At 36.5% G+C, this 22,409-nt stretch overlaps 1 protein-coding gene across 1 annotated transcript in view; it reads right to left on the bottom strand.

Annotated features, from left to right (window-relative positions):
* The window catches only part of LRMDA (leucine rich melanocyte differentiation associated), a 694,523-nt gene that overhangs the window by 249,733 nt on the left and 422,381 nt on the right, over positions 1-22,409 (bottom strand). The window lies entirely within an intron of this gene.

Here is a 22,409-nt window from a genome sequence, read left to right on the forward strand (position 1 = left end):
AAGTCTATTTTGGTTACCAGGTAGCTCTTTGAACCTTTTGGAATAAGCAGTTCCATGACTTCAAACCTGAACCTTTTGAAAGTTTGCCGGGCTTGAACATTTTGCTCCCATGTCACTTCATATATCTAATGTATGCGATGTAATCTCAACAAACTGTGCAAAAGTAATTTGCAAATTTCTCCTCTCCTTCAAAGTAGTACACGAAGAAGCTTAATTAATTCATGTTTGAAAAGTTCTGGGATCCTCATAGAAAAGTTATTATGTGGCTACCCCAAAATGAATTCTTAAAGTTGAGATGAGGGGAGAAGGCAGAGCAGAAATACAATATTGCTTAACATCAGCAACATTTATGTCATTATGCGTTACAGATACAAACACTCCTAAATCCTCACTGATGTAAATGTTTCTTGATGCAGGTGTTTGCCTTCAGAGCCCTATTAAAAAGCAAATAAACTGTTAAAATCCCTTATTAAAGTAGTTGAAATACTTTTCATCTTGAGAAGTTCAAAAACATTGTCCAAAGCAAATGAGAACAGATGATTCTAAGTTCACACAACCTGCAGTTTCCAGCTACAGTAGGCTCAAACATACTGCAACAATACAGATGATCATTCCTGATTGCATTGCTCACTGAGTTTTTGGTAAATTGAAACATGATTTTTCAAGAGGTACAACTTGAAGAAAATATTGCTTTTATGTGGTCAAAGTTGATCCCAAAATACTTTTAAGTCACTGTCTTTTTTTGCTTTGCTTTTTTAACAACATTTCACCCAATTATAATTATATATACCCTAGATTATGGGAACTGAATTTAAAAATAAAATCTGGCTTTTATTTATATATTTGTTCGCTTTCTGCTTTGCATGAAATGGAAATATTTCAACCATGATTGCTTTTTCTTTATAATAAGGAGCTTACTAACTTTACAGTGTTTGTGTGTCAAACCTTGTTGGAGAAGAGAGAATGTTGTCTTTCTATTTAAAAAAAAGTTATTCCCATTAGAAGTAGGGGGAGGGAAAAGCTCTGTTCCTTCCTTCCCCCTTTTACCAGTTTTAACACCGTGACAATAATATTTAAAGTCAGTCTTTGTAAATGCTTCCTTTAAAAAGCCTGCATTTGGAGCCTACACTGATTAGGCAAAATCCCTTTGATTTCTCTGAACTTTCCTAAGCTGTATTTTACCCCAAATGAGCACTATGAAAAGGACCTACACATCATATAGACATAGGATCCCCAAGCCACTAGCTCTGCCAACTAACTGCCTTGTTAAAATTATAGCAACTTATTAATCTTCTGCTTCTTGAGAGCTTAATTATCTTTCTCTTTCATGCTTTGTTTGTTAGACTTTGAATTTCCAGCTTTTCTTTCTATTCTACACCAAGAAATAATCAGCTGACTTTGAAATGTCAAGTTTTCCAGTGTGCCTTCTCCAGAGGACAATATAAATGTCCACTGTGGAAGAAACAGACTTTCCATATTTGGGGTTCTATGACATTTTCCAAAACACTCCCACAATAATATTATAATACGCACTTACAATGCATCTTGCGCATCTTCATTTAGATTCACATTTTTTGTTTACCTTTCCCGTCACACAAGACGTTCATTTTCTTCTAATAACACCACACAAGCAAACAATGTAATGAAGAAATCTTTCAGCAATGCCTTATTCTGATGTATTAAACGGTCACAATCACTACATACCTAGAGTAAATTAGGGATCTCTCTTCCATATGTATACACTTTTCTTTAAGCATTGCCACTCAAGGAAATATACTACATTGAGAAAAAGAAACTGTTATAGCCAGCCAGGGTATATTTTCATGGTACTATTCTTTTCCCAGGATCCCACTGCATTTTTAACTAATTCCATATGTTTTAGTGCCAGCAGACCTAGCACCTCCCCAGCAAAAGCAATCTATGCTGCCCTGCCACTTAAGCGTGAGGAGCACCAGCACTATCAAGGCTTGTCATCTTGCCTATTAGTTTGATGTCTTTATTCACAGGCCATCTGCACCACTGAGAGATACCGAGGCAGCTAATGTCAATATGAACAAATGCCTCTTCTTTTACAAGAAATGTCAAACATAGGACATTGCAAGAATGACCCCAAGAATACCAACAGATGTTAGCTACAAGGCTTTAAAAGAGGGGGGGGGGGGGGGGGGGGGAAATCAATCTTTCCTACTGGGACTAATTAAGATGAAATGAAGAGCGAAAGTAAGAAAAAAATCATGTCACATTATCAGGAACTTCATACATACTTTCTAAGCTCATTATTGGCATACTGCCCTGTGTTCTTCAAAAAACTGCTAAAAAGTGGTATGGTATCTGGCATAGTATTAGAAAGATTCTCTTTTGCACAGTCCTGATCTGAATTTCATAATGGATTGTGCCAAGAAAAATTATACACAGTTATTAGCACAGTACTGTTTCAGGTAGAAAGGAAGCGCAGCAGCATTTACGCTATAAATGTGTATGTTAAAAAGAACTGCTAATATAAAGAAAATCCAGACATGTTACAGTACTTGGGCATTCAGGAATGCCCAAAGCCACATTTTGGGTTTCCCCATAACAAAAAGAAGCTGGTGATCAAGATCTCCTCTACCTACTACGTATATTAATCACCAGAGTCCAAAACTTAAAATGGCCATTTTTGTGCCCATGTTCACAGGCTGACAATTAGCATTACTCCTAATTTGGCCAAGAATACAGGGACAAACTCATCTTCATTACAAGAGAAACTGTCCTCATCGTTATTATATATTGTAAAGATGATAGACGAGAGGAGATGCATTTAAAGTATCTACTTGGGATTAAACTGAGTGAAACTTGAAGTTATCTTCCACAGCAGCAGCTCAGCCAGAGCTCAGGTCTGTGGTTACAGGGAACCCAAGCATTTCAGCCCTGCTGATGGAGCACTATGCTGTCCCCGCAAGCTGCAATATGATGAAAATGGCAACTCATTTTCAGTTCATATTCTCTCTTGGGAAAGAAGGATACGATTGTGAAGAATAGCTGGGATCTCCTGTGGCAATGCAGCAGCGGCAAGACAGACCTAGCTGTATCTTTGAGGCTGCTGACCATGCACACACAGAGTTTGTCAAAAACTGTGGCTCTGTGTGTACTAGACAGAATTTACAGATACAGCTATATCAGAACAGCTCTACGCTCTACACACAAGTCCTCTCTGTGCAGCTACACCAGCTCAAAGAATTATCTTGCTTGCATAGTTGCAGCTAGTCCTCAATGAAATAGGCTTTTTTTGAAGGAGCAGGCATGCACATTAAGTTCATTGTGGGCTTAGCTACACTAGTGAGGAGAATGATTCTTCTCCCTCCTCCCACTCCTGGTACTGCCAGTAAATATCTCAAATGAAAACCAGAAATACCCCTGCACAATCCATTCATTAGGCAATGCAGCAGCAGTTCTCTACAAGGCTCAATACAGGTCTGGTGAGAAATATCACTGTACAAGTTGTATGCGCAACATGGATGGCCTTTTATGCCCTATACTATATTCACTAGATTTAAAAATTTTAATGCACTTTTTTGTAGAGACATAGGTTTGTGTTTTAGCTCTGTTACAGCTGCAGCTTGCATTTTCTCTGGATCATTATGTCCATTCTATTGCAGGTGCTCTTCCACAGGAATGTTTAATCAGTCTTGGAATCATACATCTTAATTACATCTATTTCACAAGATCCTTTCACACTGTAAGCACGCATCCTACAAGTTAAGGAAACAGAGACATCCTTGAAACTCTCTATGGAAACAGACATTAAGCTTTCATTAGTGTTACTGATAACAACAGAAACACACCTGAGCATATTACGAAATACAACACGCGTGCCTGCACCTCCCTACTCCTAAGAATCATTAGGGTAATTCAAAATTCAGCTAGAGTGCCTCAGGCACCACACTGTATAAGACAAATGACATAAGTTGCTAATGCAATCACATTCAAAAAGGCAAAGGTTTTTAAAGCTTATTGAAGGACTTGGGTCACTTTGGAATATTCCACCATGATACTGATTTTCTGCATCTGGATTAGCAGATTACCCCCAAAATTAACATGCCCTTCTTTAATCTCGTTTGGATAGTAAAATTCTATGCATTTTGCTTACTGATACAGCTTTCATTTCCCCCCCAGGGCTGCACAGAGGGTTAACAAGTCAGTCTTGTCTCCTCTTATATCTGACAAGCAATTCATATCCAGGCTTACTTTCTGATTTACTGATCAACCTACGGGAAAGGATATACAGTGACAAGAGTTTGAAAAACTGGTAGCAAAGTTTGAAACAAACAATAGCTAGACAAACTATTTACAAGATAAGTTGTCACAATTTATCAAAGTCTATCATTTTTGTGGGAACACAGTAAGAGATAGTACTTGAAATTGCTATTAAAATCTTTATGCTACCAGAGATTTGTGCATTTGTGGATTTTTTAACAAAAATAGAAAATAAAAATCAAACAGACTTGGACTTCAAAGTCTGGAGTGTTCACATGAGGGATTTTGGTTCACTCCCTCTATAGCTTTTAGAGCTTATTTTTACCTAAATTCTCTCTATTTGCCACTCTGTGACTATGCACATAGAGGAGCTTTGCCATCTCCAGTCACTGGTCCACTGAAGTGTGTCTGTTTCCTCTATTAATTCTATATTGGGAAAACCACTTTGAAAAATGACCTTTTGCCTAACCAATAAAGATTCAGAAAGTGTAAATTATAGCATATGGCAGCCGATTTGCTCAAGGGAGCATGGCATTTACCATACCCAAAGCTGGCTCTGACAGCTTAAACAGTGGCAAAGAACAAAAAGTAAGTCTTAGAACCACAGAAATGAAAGCCTTTATTCAGAATGACCCCCCCTTAAAGTGGTGAAAATACAGACTAAAGAAGTACAATTAAGTGCAAAACTCTAATGTTGGAGCACAATAACTTAACTTGTGCTGGCTTGACTGTACTATGTCAAATTTCTGTACTCCACATTTTCATCTATAAAATGGAAAGAAGCCATTCTTCTCCAAGGTATGTAAGGTTGAGAAAAAAACCCATTCATTATGTAAAAGAAAATTGACCTATTACAGTTAAACTGAGGAAGATAGTCTGCATATGCTAAAACAGAAGCCGAAAAAAGCAAGATGATAAATGGCTAAAAATAGTACCAAACACTAATAGCAATGGTATAACAGCAATCAAATTTGCACAGAAGAAACGTCTTCATTTGGGGAGGGGAGGAATCCTATTCTATGGTTTCACTTTTGGTTTTGTTTTGAATATTAACCATGTCTGGAGGGAATTCCATAAGGACCCCAGTGCTAACGTTCCCTTCTCTGCCTCTGTAGTACTACAAAGATATTTTATACCATTCCTATGATAAAATGAAAAGGTCTATGTATCTGAAAGGTGATACTTTAAGAATCTGCTTGCTAATTCTGTGTTGTGTGATATCGCAAGGTACAGCATGTCAGGATACTTAAGCTGGGGATTTGAACCTATGACCTAAGAGGTGAAAGTACTCTGGAAGATATAAAATACCTTACTAGATCACCACCACCTAATAAAAAGGAATGAGGATTTTTATAAACTATTTTAACTTCCAAGATTGTCTTGCCCTAAATGGAGCAGTATTGATGAGAATGAGATAGATTATATATACTAGCACAGGAAAACACTACCCTAAAGCATCAACTCTATCAAGCCTTATCTGTACTGAAGCAAAGAATCTTCCTTTCTTGCCATAAAACACAGTGTGTGGTATTTTATCTAGTCTATACACACACACACTAGATCTACAGTCTCCTGTAGCATATCAGAAAGCATAAACCAGTGGCGATAATATGATGTGTTGTGCATTTTACCAACCCAACTTGGCAATGCTATAATTCTTCAATAACTATGGAACATCTGCAGTTTTTTGATACTTACTATGTTTCATTCCCATGATGCTCTCGGTGTCTGTTCAGAGTACAGAAAGGTCAACCAGCCCATCTGGAATCCTCCCCATTCATCCATTCTTGCGTGCTGCCTCTCTTGCAAAAGGAGTTTCTGCAGAATTTGTCACTTCCACCTGTTCTGACAGGTTCTCCCTGCCTGACCTGGAGATAGCCCTTGGGGACATTAATCATATAACAGTCTGAGCTGTGAAAGAAACAAGGCTTGGCTGGATACTGTTACAGTCTCTGTCACCTACTAATCATGTCCTGTGACACAGAGGGGCTTAATCAGATGGTCAGGTTTCTCATTAATCATTGTGGCCTCACAATGAAACTCTTCTCAGGGAGATTAAAGTTTAGACGATCTTCTCCACCCCTGTTCCTGTCCAACTGCCTAAATTTAGCTCAACTCCTAAGTACTATAATTTAAAGTCCAACCTATATTTCCTAAAATCCAAAGGTTGATTTTAAGGTTCTTATTGTGATGGAGTGCATGAACCTTTCCAATGAGAAAAAAAATACATGTATACTTATAGGGGCAGACAGAGAGATAAAGAAATAAATTTACTGATAAAGTATATTACTAAAGTTCTCAGGATGCATATACAAATAAAGATATATAAAGATAACCGAGCCCCTATAATAACATTAAGGCAGCATTTATTTGTATTTAATCAACATGAAATTAAAGGAGCCAGCTGTAAAAAAAAAAAAATCCATTCTAACAGACATTTGCCACAAGGAACTTTTGTCTTCCTATTATTGTCAATGTTAAATCTTCCACTACAGCCGAATGAAATAATTTCAGGAGGTAAAGAATAACTAAGGGTAATAATGAAGTGATTCTAGAACAAGAAACAGCTGTATCAAAACCAAAATACCAAATTAATTTGGTTATGCACTTTAATCCTGATCTCTTTTCTAATTTTCTAAGTTTGAGAAGGCAAACAAGCCCCAACACAGATTCTGCTGTGTCTTGGCAAGTTGGCTTTGCACTTCCTCCCTGTGTTTACTTTTCCTGCACCATACAATTACGGGAAACACGTATAATTTTGCCTTCTAAATCATGAAACACACATACTTCATCAACATCCAAATCATCTCTCATCTTGGCTGGGGTTGAGGGTGGGTGTCAGTGAGAGAAGACAGACAGGATGGAAAAACTAAGCTATAGCCACCATATGATTAACACAGTCTCCTACCTGCCTGAACTTGACCTGACAGCTTATTGCAACAAAGACGGCAAAGAAACACTCAGTTCAAGAGTTACTTAAAGGCATGTGCTTACCAGGTTCCCCAACAATACACCTCATCTGAAAGCTACCACAAAAGACCTACAACACTGTCTGACTTAACTTCACAATGCCAAGCTGAGGCCTGGGTTTTTTTGTTGTGTTTGTTTCTATTCAGTGATCCTCCATTGCTAGCCTAGAAATGACAGTAGGTGGAAACGCTATCTTTCATTACACAAAGTATAAATAGTGTAATCTATCAGCACTGTCAATCAAGATGATTGATTACAGGCTGTCATAGAGAAGAGTGACATATTAGAAAAGTTTTGTTAACAATGCCTATTGCTAGTCAGCCTGCCACAGAAGCTGGTGATTAATGTGTTGTCAGCCTGTAATCCCACACCCCTGGCTAATGAGGCAGGAATTTATCATCTTTACAGAGTGGCAGATGTCAGAAGGAAAGGAATCCAAGTGCTGGAAACAATATACTTTTTCTTACCACGCCTGACAAGTCTGACAGGCCTAAAAAACCACAAAGAAGCTTTGTGTAAGCACAAACTTAAAACGAGGAACTTTCATTTGGCATCTTTGCTTTAAATAGTGCTGCAAATCAGCCTCTATCCCTCAAAAAGGGCACAATAAACAGCTCTATGAACTCTGAACCCATCCTTGACAACTACGAAATCTGAGGAAAGGTTTCCATGGCAGGCAAACAGACAGCTTTCTTTGCGAGAGAAGCAGCAAGTAACTTTTAACTTTACCTGTGAACTTGTGAACTACTGCAGGACAAAAATTCTGATTGGAGTGCAGAATGCACCCTACTTCAATGCTTTATCAATGAAGGTCTTAGGAAATAACTCTTCAGAAAGTCTGTACCAGTTTTGCATTACAGATTCATGTCGGGACGGAGGAACACAAGACAGAGGATTGTGAAAATTATGGAAGCTATTCCTGAAGAAAAATAAAACGTGACACAAGCATCTGCACTAAGAGGCAGCTCTAGTACTTTGTACTCAAAACAATTTTTCATCTGACTGAAATATGCTCAGATTTGATAAATCTTCCTTCAGAGCATTTGAAAAATATTTGAAAGACTCTCTCTGAGTACTTGAAAGCCACACAGACATGCTATGCCTTTGATATATCTATGTTACAGGAAATTCTTGATAGAACATTGGTGATCTGCTTAAATTTCCTTCTCCAAAATTTCAGCGTTCAAAATTCAGGTTTAAAGCAATGATTTTTTTTTTTCTTCCTTCACTACAGTAAAGACTATAAATTATCCTAAATAAGGGAAATATAGGGGAAAACTATCTGTTTAGTTAAAAAAAAAAAAAAATCAATGTCAGCAAATCTCAGGCAGCTTATACCACTATTGGCTGGCACTGTCAAAAATCAACAGCTTTTCAATTAGATGTATTAAGAGGTTAAATCTTCTGGTTCTGAAATTTCTGATATACTGGAAAAGGGACGTATTTTGCAAAAGATTATGTGTGGCTTAGGCTCCTGTCAGTCAGTAAGGAAAGGGGGCAAATCATCTCTCTCGTTTTGACTAATGTAATCCTTTTTCAAACACAGATACCTCCACTAATGCAGAAAAATGCAACAGAAAAAAAAATTATAAAAAGAGACAGCAATTGGGGAATAAAAACACTGCTTTCTGTCAACAGCACTCTTGGGCTAAAAACACAGCAAAACATTGAGAAATTTAATCTCCAAAAGGCAGCATTCTGGAGTTACGACTTATTTAAGGTTTATGAGAGACTGGAACTTCCCACACTAGTCAGTGAAAGAGAAGTTTACTGGCCTATAATCTGTGCACCCAGGAGGAGACCAAATCAAAACAAATAGCAATGCCATGAAAACCAGACCCTTCCTTGCCAACAATGGGATTCAGTGACAACTTATGACCTCCGTGGAAGGCAAAATGTCCCTGACGGCTACCCCAATGTCAACAACAGAGCAGCATTTTCTCTTCCTTTTAAACCAAAGCTCTCTCCAGAGAATCTACACACAAGTGGTAGCTGGAACTGGGATTTGACCTATAAATGAGGACACAAAAACTGACTTTGAGCCCATACAGTTTTGCATGCTTCAATACATACTAGTTAGCCATTTTAACTGCTGATAAACTGGAACAGCCATATACGCTTTCTCCCCTTTTAAAGGGAAAGTAAAAGGTAAGCCCCATGTCTCAGTTAAGCACAGGTTTGCAGATGAATGACTCATTAACTAATAATGGGACTGTAAAGGTGAGTTTTAACTTTGCTTTGTGGGAGGGTAAGGTCAATGTGAATTTATGTTCCCTTTTCTGCTTCAAAAAATCCTGATAGATTCAGTGCAGACATTTCAGACCATATTAATATAAGACATTACAGATGCCTCAGACATCTGAGACTGGTGGAGCTCTCTTTCCCTCCTCAAACCAGTAACAACAAACTTCATCTGGTTTTCACTTTGCAGCCCCTTCCCAGCCTCCCTAATTCATGGGAAAATATATCTCCTGAATCTGCATAATTCAAAATGTAATTAAACTTTCCAGTTCTAGCTGGAAAGCCTACTTCTTCCAGGGATTAGATTAGACTCATTACTTTGGTATGCACTGACCTTTAATTCCCTTGGCAGCCTCTTGGCAAACTGTGACACTGCACAGACTTCTTTGGAAAGAACCCACTGTTCGTTGCCCCATGTTTTTGGACCCTACTCTTTTGAACAAGGTTGATATGAAGAATTCTTCCTCAATTCCATGACAATCATAAAATTTCAATAATTCACCTCAGTTTCTATCTTGAAAAGCCTTCATTCAGACAACTAGGAATTTAGGATAAAGTTAATTTTTGAAGACATCAACAGAACTATTTACAATATGCCATGATAATGTCCTGGATTAGGGCCATAATACTCAACGCTTCATGAGATTCAGCCAAAAGCCTGTAATTAATTGTCACCAATCTTGTTCACAAATTAATACACGTTTTAAAAAAAAAATACAAATTGGTTTAGTTCTAGGCCTTTTTTCAGATTCTCCCATGTTCAACATATGAAATGTTAAATTCATTGGGAAAGTAATTGCCACTTCTGTTCTGATTATACAGCTCCTACCCATGCACAGAATTCTGGAGAGTGGCAATAATATTGCTTCATCCAAAAATAATATTTATTGATGCTACAACTGTAGGTGCCTCTTCACATTGAAGATATGCCTTTTTAAAAGTAAAATTACATGCACTGATTTTTGCTGCATTTGGAAGACATGGCTATTATTAAATTTCTTTCCACTCTTTTAGCCAACACCTGCACAAACTAATTCTTTGTTAAGCAGTTAGTTCTAATAGTACCTATTATAACCCTGACGTCCAAGCAATTTCAACCAATGAAAAAGAATGTATCTATGTTCTTGTGTTTTAATACTGTCTCTAGAACACAGACCAATAAAAGAAATTAAAACATGTTTATGAGCTTCCTTTATGGAGTTTGGATCTAATAAATCATAATTCTCCATAGAATTACAGTTGACCTCCTTCTTGCATTGAGTTACACAAACTTTTTGAAAGTGGGAGCATAATGTCTTTTTCTGAAGCTATGTTATTATTTTGGTCAAAGATTGTTTACATTAAACAAATCCAATTTACCAAACTTTGACATGTTTGCGCAACTGCATATAATTTATATTGGAAACATGACTTTTAAATGAACTTTCTGTAGTCTAAGCTCTCTGATTTCTAGCCTGCAGTTCTAGATTCTTATACTGCACCAAAAAGCTTGTCATTGGCGTAAATCATATTCTCTAAGAGGTTTCCAATAAAGTAAATAATGACTGTAATTTCAAATTGTTCATTAATACCTTCAAACAGGCTACATCTATCAAATACTGATTTGACTTTCCTGCCAGGTGCAGCACTTTGTCAAGAAAATAGCAATCTCCAAATGAAGATTAGGGAAAGCAATTCCTTAATGCTGCTATTTCCCTGTTAAGTTTATTTTAGTAGGTTCAATAAATGGAATTTAAATTAGGATTTCATCATCCCAAAGCATCAGAGATTGATTGTAAAATAAACCTTAATAAATCCATACTGTCTCCTATAAGTTGATATACTTATTACAGCACACTGCAATTGTATCTGTACTGTTAAATATACCAGGTTGTTTGGGGTTTTTTTTCTTCATTCTAAAAGACCACATCTGCTTAGTAAATATTAAGCCAATGTATACCGTACTTTCATGGGGTTTCAACACATTACCTGCCAAGCATTCCCAGGTTTCACTAACTTTGCTGGGAACCAACAACGCCTAGTGTTTTGACAATTTTAGGCACAAGATATCAAGTAAAATTTAACATTGTTCCTAAAATCCTGGGTTCTCAAAGGACTGCACAGTCCACATTTTGGGCATAAATGTGGAAAGAAACGAACCTTTGGAATGTCTGGAAGAACAATGTAAGATGGAAGAACAATTTTTTTCTTTAAGACCTATCCATCATTTCTTTAACCACTGCCATGAAGCCATTCCTTCTAAAATTAGTCCTTTTCCAACTTCACATAGCTTTTCTCAAACCATTGGCCCCACTTGCAACCTTGGTAGAGGATAGCATTAATCACAATCACCCCTCCACTGGTAGAAGAATGTTCTGATTTACTAAGATCTATATCCGCACAGATATTGAGACACACACCAGCCAAGATTTGTAGTAACTCCTCAGGCAGATAGAAACACAACTCCCACTGACTTGGAATGGGTATTGAGAAACCAGGGCTGGATTTCTAAGTCTATCAAGATACCTCTTAAAATCTGCCTCAACACCCCTGTAAATCCAGGCCTAACCATTGGAATGAAAGGCAATCCCTGCTGCATTAGAGGCAAGACCAGTATTTCACTACTGCTCAGCTTTGCACTTCTCTATTCAGTACACAGTATGAGCAGAGAGAAAGCATGTTCCAGACTGATTTAAAAGTCTAAAGTCACCTATGCTTCCACCAGTGTATCAACTGCCCTTTAGATTCTGACGTGCTGAAACTGGATATGAACCTTAAAGTCAAATATGGTTGCGAGACCCACGTGGCTTTTGAGGGGGAACAGAAGGAATTAGGAGTTTTGGGGGGAACTTCAGTAATTTCTTTCATTTTCTTAATTCCTCCAGATTTCTCCAAAAGCTTATTCAACTGTGGCTTTGTTACAATTTGTACTCTTACCACTTTAATGTTTCTATTTAATAAAAATGATCCTTTCCCTTATTTGTGCCTGATTTTGTAGATGCATTCCACATCACTGTCCTTCAGTATTTGTGAAAAGTAAATTCAGATGTAGCTGATTCACATTTACAGACAGAACATAAAATTGCAGAAAAGTGGCTATTATTTTTATTTTAGTAAAATTTATAGTAAAACTACGAAGCCCTAGGATAAGAAAGAGCAGTTACTCATAAAGCAAATACTTAATATTAGCCCCTTAAAACAGTGTGTAGGAAAAGCAATCTTTTTCCAAGAAACAGTCACATCCCCTCTCTTCTGAAACTATGAATGCTGTTTGAGGAGTTTACAAGCAGCTGAAATAATAAATGCAACCTAAGAGTCCTAAAATGTGAATCCCAAATTTAGGCTAAGCGAACACTGTTTCAGCATACTATCCTCGGGGTTACACCAACATAAGAAGCTCTGTAACTCAGCTCGTACCTCTCCTCAGAAGTTAATTTTTGTGTGGCTATAGCCTCTTTGGTTCTTAGTACCATTTGAGTTGCTGTTCCAGCACAAAGGAAGCCTCAAGGTCCTCTGGATAAGGAGTCAATTAAAAATTCTACAACCTTTGTAAAGCACATAAACATACAACAAAAAATTACAATTTCCTGAAAATGATATGGTTATAAAATAACTGTTTTAAAGTGTACGTTAAAACCAGTTTATTTTCAGAACTTGTCAGTCATACAAGTATCTGATAATGCATAATGATTTCAACAATACAGAAATACTTTATAGGTACATGTATATTTTTGTGGCAAATTTGCTTTAGTCCACTGCCCATTTTGCACAAAACCACCTAAGAATTTTTAAATTTGTATCAAAATAGCTCCAAATTCCACATTATTAGTTCAGAAACAAGTGAACATGCATTCAAGGGAGGCAAGTCAAACACACATCTTTTCATCCCAGTTTGTAAAATCTAACAGGCCTGGACATAAAGAACGCTTGGAAAGGAGCCTCCAAGAGAAGGGCCGAGAGGGAAAGTCCTTGAAATACTGCAGTCAAAGGGGATAATAAACATAGCATTTATTTTATATGGCTGAAGTCCAACAGAGGAAACATACAAAATAAATACAGATTATACTAAACACACCTTCCTTAAAAATGAATGGAACGTACTAGAAATGTGGCATAAAGCTCACATGAAAAAATACCAAAGATTAATTTATTAAGACAAGTAATCTAATTTCTTTTTAGTAACACCTAAATATGTGTCAAGAGTCTGGAATGAGGAAGAGAAAAAAAATGCAAGAGGAACCATTTTTGTTGCTTCAATTTTATAATTTTGGTCTCTTTATTAGATCCACTTCACAAGTCCTAAATATTTTTCTGTAAAAATATGACCAAGTCAGATGCTACTGTCTACCTATCCTTACGCTGAGTTAATTTTGATTATATCTCTTCGAGGTCTACCATTTTACAGACAGTTCCTTTACAGTGTTATGCCTTTCTAAGAATTGTCTTATACTAGCTTTACCTGGAAAGTGACTATATTCTTTCAGTCTCAGTGAGTCGGTTTAGGTTAAAAGAAACAGGAGAAATAATTCCCTATTTTTTTCCTGGGGGAACATGCAAGCTATTTTTCTGTATTGTATACTTGCCCCCACTCTGAGCACAGATTGTGCCACAGTTTGTATACTTCTATATTGTTAAACTCCAGGATGTGTTCCCCCACTTAAGCCCCTTTAAGCTATGTGAATCTGAGGGCTACGGTGCTATACTGAGATTTGATATGCAAAACAGCAAGTCATAACTGTGGAGGTTTAGAAAGCTCTAGCTGCTGCTTCTCAGATAAAAATCAGAGCTTGACTGCACACATACTCATTCTTTGCTACATCTACGGGAAGCTGGAACACAAAGGACCAAGTTGGAATTGAGATCAACATGCACCCCTTCCCAGGAAGAAGGTCACTGTGCTTATGCGAATGGGCCCTGAACTCAGGTAGGAAATAGTGCTGCTGTTCCTGCTTCCCAAATAAAGTCAGTGGAATGACGACTCTGCTCTACCAGTGTCTTTAAACCAGCTTAGTTTAGAACACAGCATAGCAGAGGAGGCATAGGTACAGAGAGGAGCTATTTTCTGCAGGGTAGCAAAAATGACTGCTTCTTAGCTGTGACTAGCACACACATCTTCACCCTCTGCTCCAACAGTATTTAAACATAAGACACTCAAGTGCTAGCATCAGTCTCAGTTGAGTCTCCTGCCTTTCCATGAAAGCTCATGCCTGCAATCTGATAAGCTTAGCCAGAACAGTAGGGAGCAACAGGGGCATGTAAACAGGCAGTGTTTATGGCAGAATCCCAGTCGTCAGGACCCACCTCCCAGGAACAACTTAGAGGGTAAACTCACATGGTCAAAGCTTAAAAATCAAAGCCCAAATTAAGCCTAAATCAAAACCACAATGTAGGCACAGCCATAATTATCCCTGTTACAGATACAGCAACTAAAGGTATCGTGATTTTACCTTACAAAGTAAAAGCTGACTCTTGAGATTAATATGTGGAGCACCATAAAGGTGGCATGCATCTTCAGAACATAAATACCAGATCTGAATAGCTCTATAGATTCCAGGTGTCTTGTCATGTATCCACAAATGCAGAAATTCTCAGTAACCATTCCACATTTACCAGCAATATTGATACATAAGAGTTGAACAGTAGCAACATAAAATGAATTCTTAACAGTTCCTGCATCTGTGCACAATATAAACATTATTAAGCTTTCAAGACGCAACAACATAGTCCCAAATGCACAGAAAAATTGAGCAGATTTCGCATAGAAGTTGAGGCTTCCACTTGAAAACCAGCGACTCAGTACTACTCTTGCCTTGCCCTTTTAGCCAGAGAAGGTTATTTTTTGAACTGGGAATACATATATATATATATATATATATATAATTTTTTTTATATATGTATATATATATATATTATTTTTTTCTCCTTGAAGTTTTAAACCTCTAACCAGCTTCAAAGATTTAAGAAATAAAGTAACTACTGTAAAAATTGTATCTGTTAAGGTAAATGGTCAAAGGGAGAATTTGCTGTTAAGAATTTCTTTCCTTGCCATGCTGCTCACTTCATAAATCATAAGACTTGTCAGCCATGTCCTGAGAAAGTTTTAGGCTGTTCTAACTTGGGAATCTCCAAAGAAGACCGTAGGCATTTCAACAATAACACAACACTCTGAGTCACTGAAATGGGAGGAAGAAGCTTAAAAGAATACTGTGTTTTGTCACAGGAATGCGGCTGCTGTTTCAAGACAGAAATATTCATTACTGTTTGTAGTCCACATTTCAACCTGTAAGGCATCAACACTCAAAGGTATTTGTACTTTGTGAAGTACAGACACAAAGAAACAGACTTGCATTTAGAAGTCAAAACTACTGCTACTTGGAAAACTATACGATTCAGTGGCATTGCTAGCATTCAGGTTTGTTGAACTAATTAGAACACCATTTAATGGTGCATTAGGCATAGACCTTGCTACTATTATAGCAAGTTACAATCTACCTTGTCTGAATAAAAATTTAAAAAGCACACAAAGCGACATCCACAAAAATAATTCATTGGAAGCTGATCTGGAAACTGGGAATGCAATTCAGCTTCCTCTGAATACTATGTGGACAGAGATACCGGAGATAAAAGAAGAAAGAAAAAGTAATGGGAGTTGAATTATTCTTAAATTACTGTTTTTTCTGTAGCATATATCAAACTGGGTTTCATTGCTGAAATTATGAAGTTCTGTTTTTGTTTACCACATTCAAAAGATAGACATGTCCCCTCTTTGCCTGACAAAGGGAGAAAATATCCTAATCAGCCTGTAGATGTTATCTCCTGCTACACACTGCAATTTTGCTTCGCATAAAGTTAATACGAAACATACATTAGCATTCTATTTGTGGTTAAAAAGATACACTTAACAATTTCACTTTTCATATTCAAAGACTTATAATTTATCCTGTTTCATACTCTTTTTCCTCTGTCCTTAATTGTTAGGTAACTACCTCATTTAGCTGATGAAAGTCTGGCGAGGCACGCAGTGGTTATTTCTTACCTATGGAAGGATTATTTTTTTACTGTGATGAGGTGGGAACTTCATACAAATCTTCCGATAAAAACCATTTTAATGGAACTTCTGTATCTTTCTTAGTAAAAATTACCTTTTACTTTGTGTTTTCCTATAAGCTTTGAGAAATAGTTTAATGTTAATGGTTTTCTGTCTCAACACTAGCATCGTTTTTATTATATTCCTTAGTTTACATTTTTAAGTAAAATGTATCTGTAAATGCACATTTTATTTATCTCAGATTTTACATTATTTTTGAGCTACTTTCTTCATCATATGTACAAGTTTTTGTGGTTTATAACAGCTAATTCTTCCAGAAATCCTAATATCACAGCAGTTTTCTCTACAGTCGTCTCTGTACAAATAAATCATTCTGGTTTTGCATTTATTGTTCAGTAATGTTTTAGGCAGAGATTCGAGGCAGGGAGAGGGGGAAGATGTTTAAGCTCAAAATTATTTGTTATTGGTACGTATAAAGCTTTTGAACTAGGGACATAACAGAAATCTTGACAAGACTAACTACGAATTTATTAAACTAGGTATGAAACTTTCCATTCTGTACTAGGTGGGGCCAGCACGTCCCTCCAAAAATAGTGATGTCCAACTATCTGCCAAGACCTGGCCACTGAGAGTAATTTCTAGTCTGAATAATGGTAGGCTTTTTCTGAAGCCAATTGCTACTCTGCAGTCTGATCTTAATTGGGAAAGTAAACTTAATTATTTCTCTCCTGAGATGGAATTCAGACTACTCGTGTATCCAGGAATATGAAAGCACAATCTTAACCCTGGAAATTGACTCCCATCGAATCTCCACGTGTTGCCAGTGACCCATCACAGCTTACTAAGACCATCACCAGATAAGCCACACCGCCTATAATAAGCATAGTGGGCTTTACTCAAATGATTTACAGCAAGTTTTATGGGAAATTATTTTCTACTATAATCATCCTAGAATGAGTCCTCTGATGAACAATAGCTCTTCAGCTCAACAGTATTATATCCAGATCTCTTACCTACTTCACAAAGAAACTATGAGGCTTGCACAGCAAACAATGCATAGAAGTACTTAAACAATTATTCAAGTCTGTAACATAGTTTTAATACTGTTAAATGAAATTAAAGTTTAAAATATTTCTCATGAAATGTAAATAAACTGAAGAATTTTATGCCTAAAATGTCAATACAAATAAAAATGTGTCTTGTATAATGCCAAAATACTAGCTGCTTTTGACATTTAGCAAACCTCATCCATAACCACTATCAACTCTGAAAGGATTCAGTCATACGATTGTTTGAATGACTGATGCAGCTATTCTATTACAAATTTTACTATGAGGGAAAAATCACTGAGAAATATACTCCTACAACAGAGTCATCTGGCAATTAGGTGATTTCTTGAAATCTTCAGTATTTACATCAAACAGGCTTTTCGGGGATGTCTTGATGCACTACACATTTAAATAACCACTATTTTCAGCAGAATCTTTTTGTCCCTTCCCCCCCCCCCAACACAACTATCTTACAGACCACCACATTCTTATTCAGAGAAATTGTTATGCAACCACTCAAAAGGCAAGTTCATTTATCTAAAGGATACAGAATCCAAAATCTAACAACAATACTTTAAACAGTTAATATGATTAATTATTTCATCACCTTACACAGAAGTAAATTTTACCTGCAATTACTGCCTTATCAAATACAGATGGATTTCCTGGAAATACAAGGAATTTTGTGCTTGGTTACTTTAATGAAACTTAATCATAGGTAGAAAAAAGAAAAATGAGGGAAATTCTCTGACAAAAGGTGAATTTGTGGGAGATAAGAAGGTCACTGAAGAAATGTTTAGGAAAAGTGATACACTTGAAGGATTAAAAAGAAACATTAATGTCATAATGTCATTCCAAGTGAAAAATCATGTGTTAGTAATGTAAGTGTACATTAAGGCATCTCTTTGCTTTTAATGAAGGGCAGGAGGGGTTTTTAGTCTTAAAGTCTGAAGAATATAAAGAAACATTGAATCTCCAGAAGAGATTCTGTGGAATTTTGCAAAATCTTCAGCAGATATAGAGGCACGCAGTTATCAGACAATCTTTGAACTGGAAGTGTTTGATAATATTCTTTCCCATCACTTCATATTTTTTGGAGAAGTTTTCTACCAAAGCCACTCATTATTGCTCATTTCAGCTGTTCTGAGAATTTCAATTCTTGCTTGTATTTACAAAGGCATAACGTAAATATTTTAACTAACAAATTAAAAAAAAAAAGTGGAAAATCCCATTATATTCAAGAATCCACACAGGATGATGGGATATTCATCATTTTACCTCTTGATCTATCATTTGGAATCTATCACCAGGTCTGTAGTGGGCAAGATCCCATTACAACACTCTTCAGAGACCAACATCCATGTTATTGACAGTATTCATCTCTGTTCATTGCTTGAACGTTATGTTTTTCCAGCAGAGAAGATGAGAATTGAGATGACATGGCAGTTACAACTCTCAAGGTTTTTGTCAATACAGGACACAGTACCCTAGCAGAGCCTATGTGTACAGAGCAGGGATAAAGTGACATTGGCCATCACATGTATGAACTGAATATCTAACTCCTCTTTGGAATGCTACCTGTCCAGTACATCTCAAAAGATGTGAATTCATTTAACTGTCTTGAAATTCTACTAATTTTGACATTTAGAACCAGCAATCAATGCTTTAACTCCAAAAGATAATCTAACCTATATTGGGTAATATAATCAAAACTAACTGATCTCTTTTTACATGCATTAAAAGGCTGTGTTAATATTACACTTGGGGCCATTATAAATGTCTTACATTGCACACATTTAGGATACATCAAAGTTTTATCACAGTCATTATAAAAATGTCGCTTCAAACTATTTTTACACTAATAAGATGGTCTTCAATTGAATAAATTGCAGTTACAGAATGATTACCACTGTTACAACTTACATTTAGTTCACAGGTTAGTACAGTGATGGATAACATGCAGGGAAAAAAATTAATGCATGATTCAACTTTACAGTTTGTCACTAACCAGGTTGATTTAAGTCATAAGTAAAAGTTGAAATGTCAAATCTACTTGGAAGATATAAGGTAATAGACATTCTACTTGCTTACGAAGTGCACAACCAATAACATGCTATTATTTATGCAGATAGGATAACACATTCTCTTAGCCCACACTGCAACATATTTTGTCTCAAATTAGCCAGTAAATCACTACTGCAGAAGCTATTAACAATCATAAAGCCTTTTGAGTTTTACAAGGTGTTCATAATGGGCCATTCCACATGATTTATATGAAAAACATGACTCAGCTTTTCAAATGCAACTAATCTGTGGATGCGGGGCTTGCTATGTGACCTCTTGTTATCTTTGAGACGATATGTAAAACTTAAAGGGCAATCTTTCTTAATATTAGTCAGACAAATGCAGTGATAAAACACAACACTCACAGACTTTCTATTAAAAATATGTTCACTTTTGATGAACGAGGCTTACACAGAAATGCTACATTTTAAATAGAACTTAAAGAGGTTTCAATACTAGATAGGATTCAATTCACCCAGAAGTACTTTAAAACAGGCATAAGCAGTTATGATCACCAGCTACCTGGACCTGGGGACGTAGTTCTTCAAAACATAGAATTTGTTAACAAACTGGTATCTATTGAATTACAATTAACAAAAGTCGCTAACTTTCATAAATGTGTGTTAACTTGGTGTATTTCAACTGTTGAAGTGGTCAGGAAACATAACGCTTTAATTGAATTGTGTTAAGGAGGTTTCAGAGACTGCTTTCCTTCTGTGCAACTTCTCTGTAATGGAAACATCTGCATTATCTAAAGTTTTCTTAACTTCACTCAAGATGACATACTTTTCTGATCCTACAAGACAAATAAATATAAACTGCCTTACACTTATAGCTTCACCCCATCCAGTTAACACTCTGTCTTGTCTTTTTTATATTTTTCTTGGATTTTTTTAAACTTTTTTCGATCATTGCTGCTCAAAGCAACTTATAGGCATGTTGTTTTAAACAACAAACCGTTCAGATTTTCCCAGTCACCACCTCTCCACAGCTACAACCTGTTTTCACTTCTCAAGAGCAACTTCTGCAGTTCTAGTCTAGTCTATTCGTTACCTACCAAAGTGCAGATCTAAGGTGACAAAAAACAGCAGATCTCCTCTTCACAAATTAAATTACTATATTTTAGAGTCAGTTAAGAAAGAAAGAGAATTAGAGAAATAAAAATAACTTTTTTCACTTGGAAGAACCTGGAGGTATTATTGTACTGAACTAACTTCAGAAGTGTTCAGAAAATTAAATTAAGGTAAACAAATCAAAAGTTAAAATCCTACACTTGCTACTTGAGACTTACTTCTTGTAATGATGTTAGTTAGAGAATCAAATACAAATGAAAAAGAGAAAAAAAGCCCAGTTAACAGAAGAAAACTCAAAAGGAACTAACAGAGTAGTCAATTATAAAACTTGTAGTTAGCAGTTCCAGAATTGTCTGCAGGAGGTTCATAAAAAAAGTCAAATGTATGAAATTAAAAGAGTCTACAGCATTTATATTCTTAGGGCTGCAACAAGCACATTAAACAGGGAAAAAGTTCTACTTGAAAATATAAGCTTTTCTAATACAGCCTATGTTTCTTCTTGAGGGGGTGGCAAAGGGGAGGTACAGCAGAAGGCAAACTGACCCAAACTGTTGTGACTGCAAAGAAAATAAATGTTTCGGTATTACTGCATTTTCTCACTCTAGAAAAGTAACTTGGTGGTGCCCTTCTGATATCATCTTTAAGATCATTCCAAAGCCTACCATCTGCGTATATGAGAGTCAATCTGCCCTACTTTGGGAAGCAAGGACAGGTAGAGAAAGATAGAAAAGGGAGATCTGAATATCTTTGTTCCAAAGAAAAGAAAAAAACAATGTGTGTGGTGGGAGTGGCTCTGAACTAAGGAACTGCATTCATCAATTCTTATTTCAGAGACAGTAATTAGAAGGAATGAAGATTCACATTGTAACAATTGTCTCTCAAATCCTCTTTCTCTGAGTGACATAGAACGAATTTGGGACCAACATGTTCTAGATACAGGGCAGGAAAAGAGAACAAAGGAATAGCAAGAATGGTTTTCTGGACTGTATAATCCTCAACTCAAGGGTACACTTAAAATATGACAATATGATGGTTTCAGGAGCTACACCCCTCTCATTTATATTACTGCCAAGAGAATACTGTAAGATTCTGAAAACATACCAGAGACTCAGGGATAATTAATATATATAACATTAAAGGACATGGCTCTTTCAGAGGTCTGTGGCTGGATGGTTACTATAAAGAGACATCCAATCATGCAATGGCTAATGTCCCTTATGTGCTTACAGTTGAACCAGTAGCAGATCAACAGTACCCAATATCACTGCCTTGATGCTGGTTCACTCCACTTTTACTGTGTGCAAGTTGTCTGTGGCAAATATTCATTGATTTACAGATATCTGCATGAGTCAACTATGAATCACAAGATACTTCTGCATGAACACCATAAAATCAAGGATAGTATGTATTTGAGAAGAAAAAAAGAAAAAAAAAATTAGCATTAGCTGACATACAATCTTAGACCAGCGTTGCTCCATTAGGTATGGGAGTCAAGAAAGCACGGCTGGCTGCTGATGACCTCCATCAAGGGCCTGCACACATGGGAAGCAGCTTCAACATTAACAAACATGCTAATCTGCCTCAAATCAAATAAGCAATTACTCTGCTACTTCTATGAGTTCTGAGGCAAGTATAATTTGATAGTTAGCCATTAATAAACCTGTTTCATGGATCTTACCACTATCTGATAAAGAAGCTTTCTTTTACTATCTCTTTAATGTTATTAAATAAAGTAAACTCCTATCTGGCTAA

This window comes from Nipponia nippon, unplaced genomic scaffold, assembly GCF_047370975.1.
Source record: "Nipponia nippon isolate SJK-2023a ecotype South Korea unplaced genomic scaffold, ASM4737097v1 scaffold_3, whole genome shotgun sequence".
Lineage (NCBI taxonomy): Eukaryota > Metazoa > Chordata > Aves > Pelecaniformes > Threskiornithidae > Nipponia > Nipponia nippon.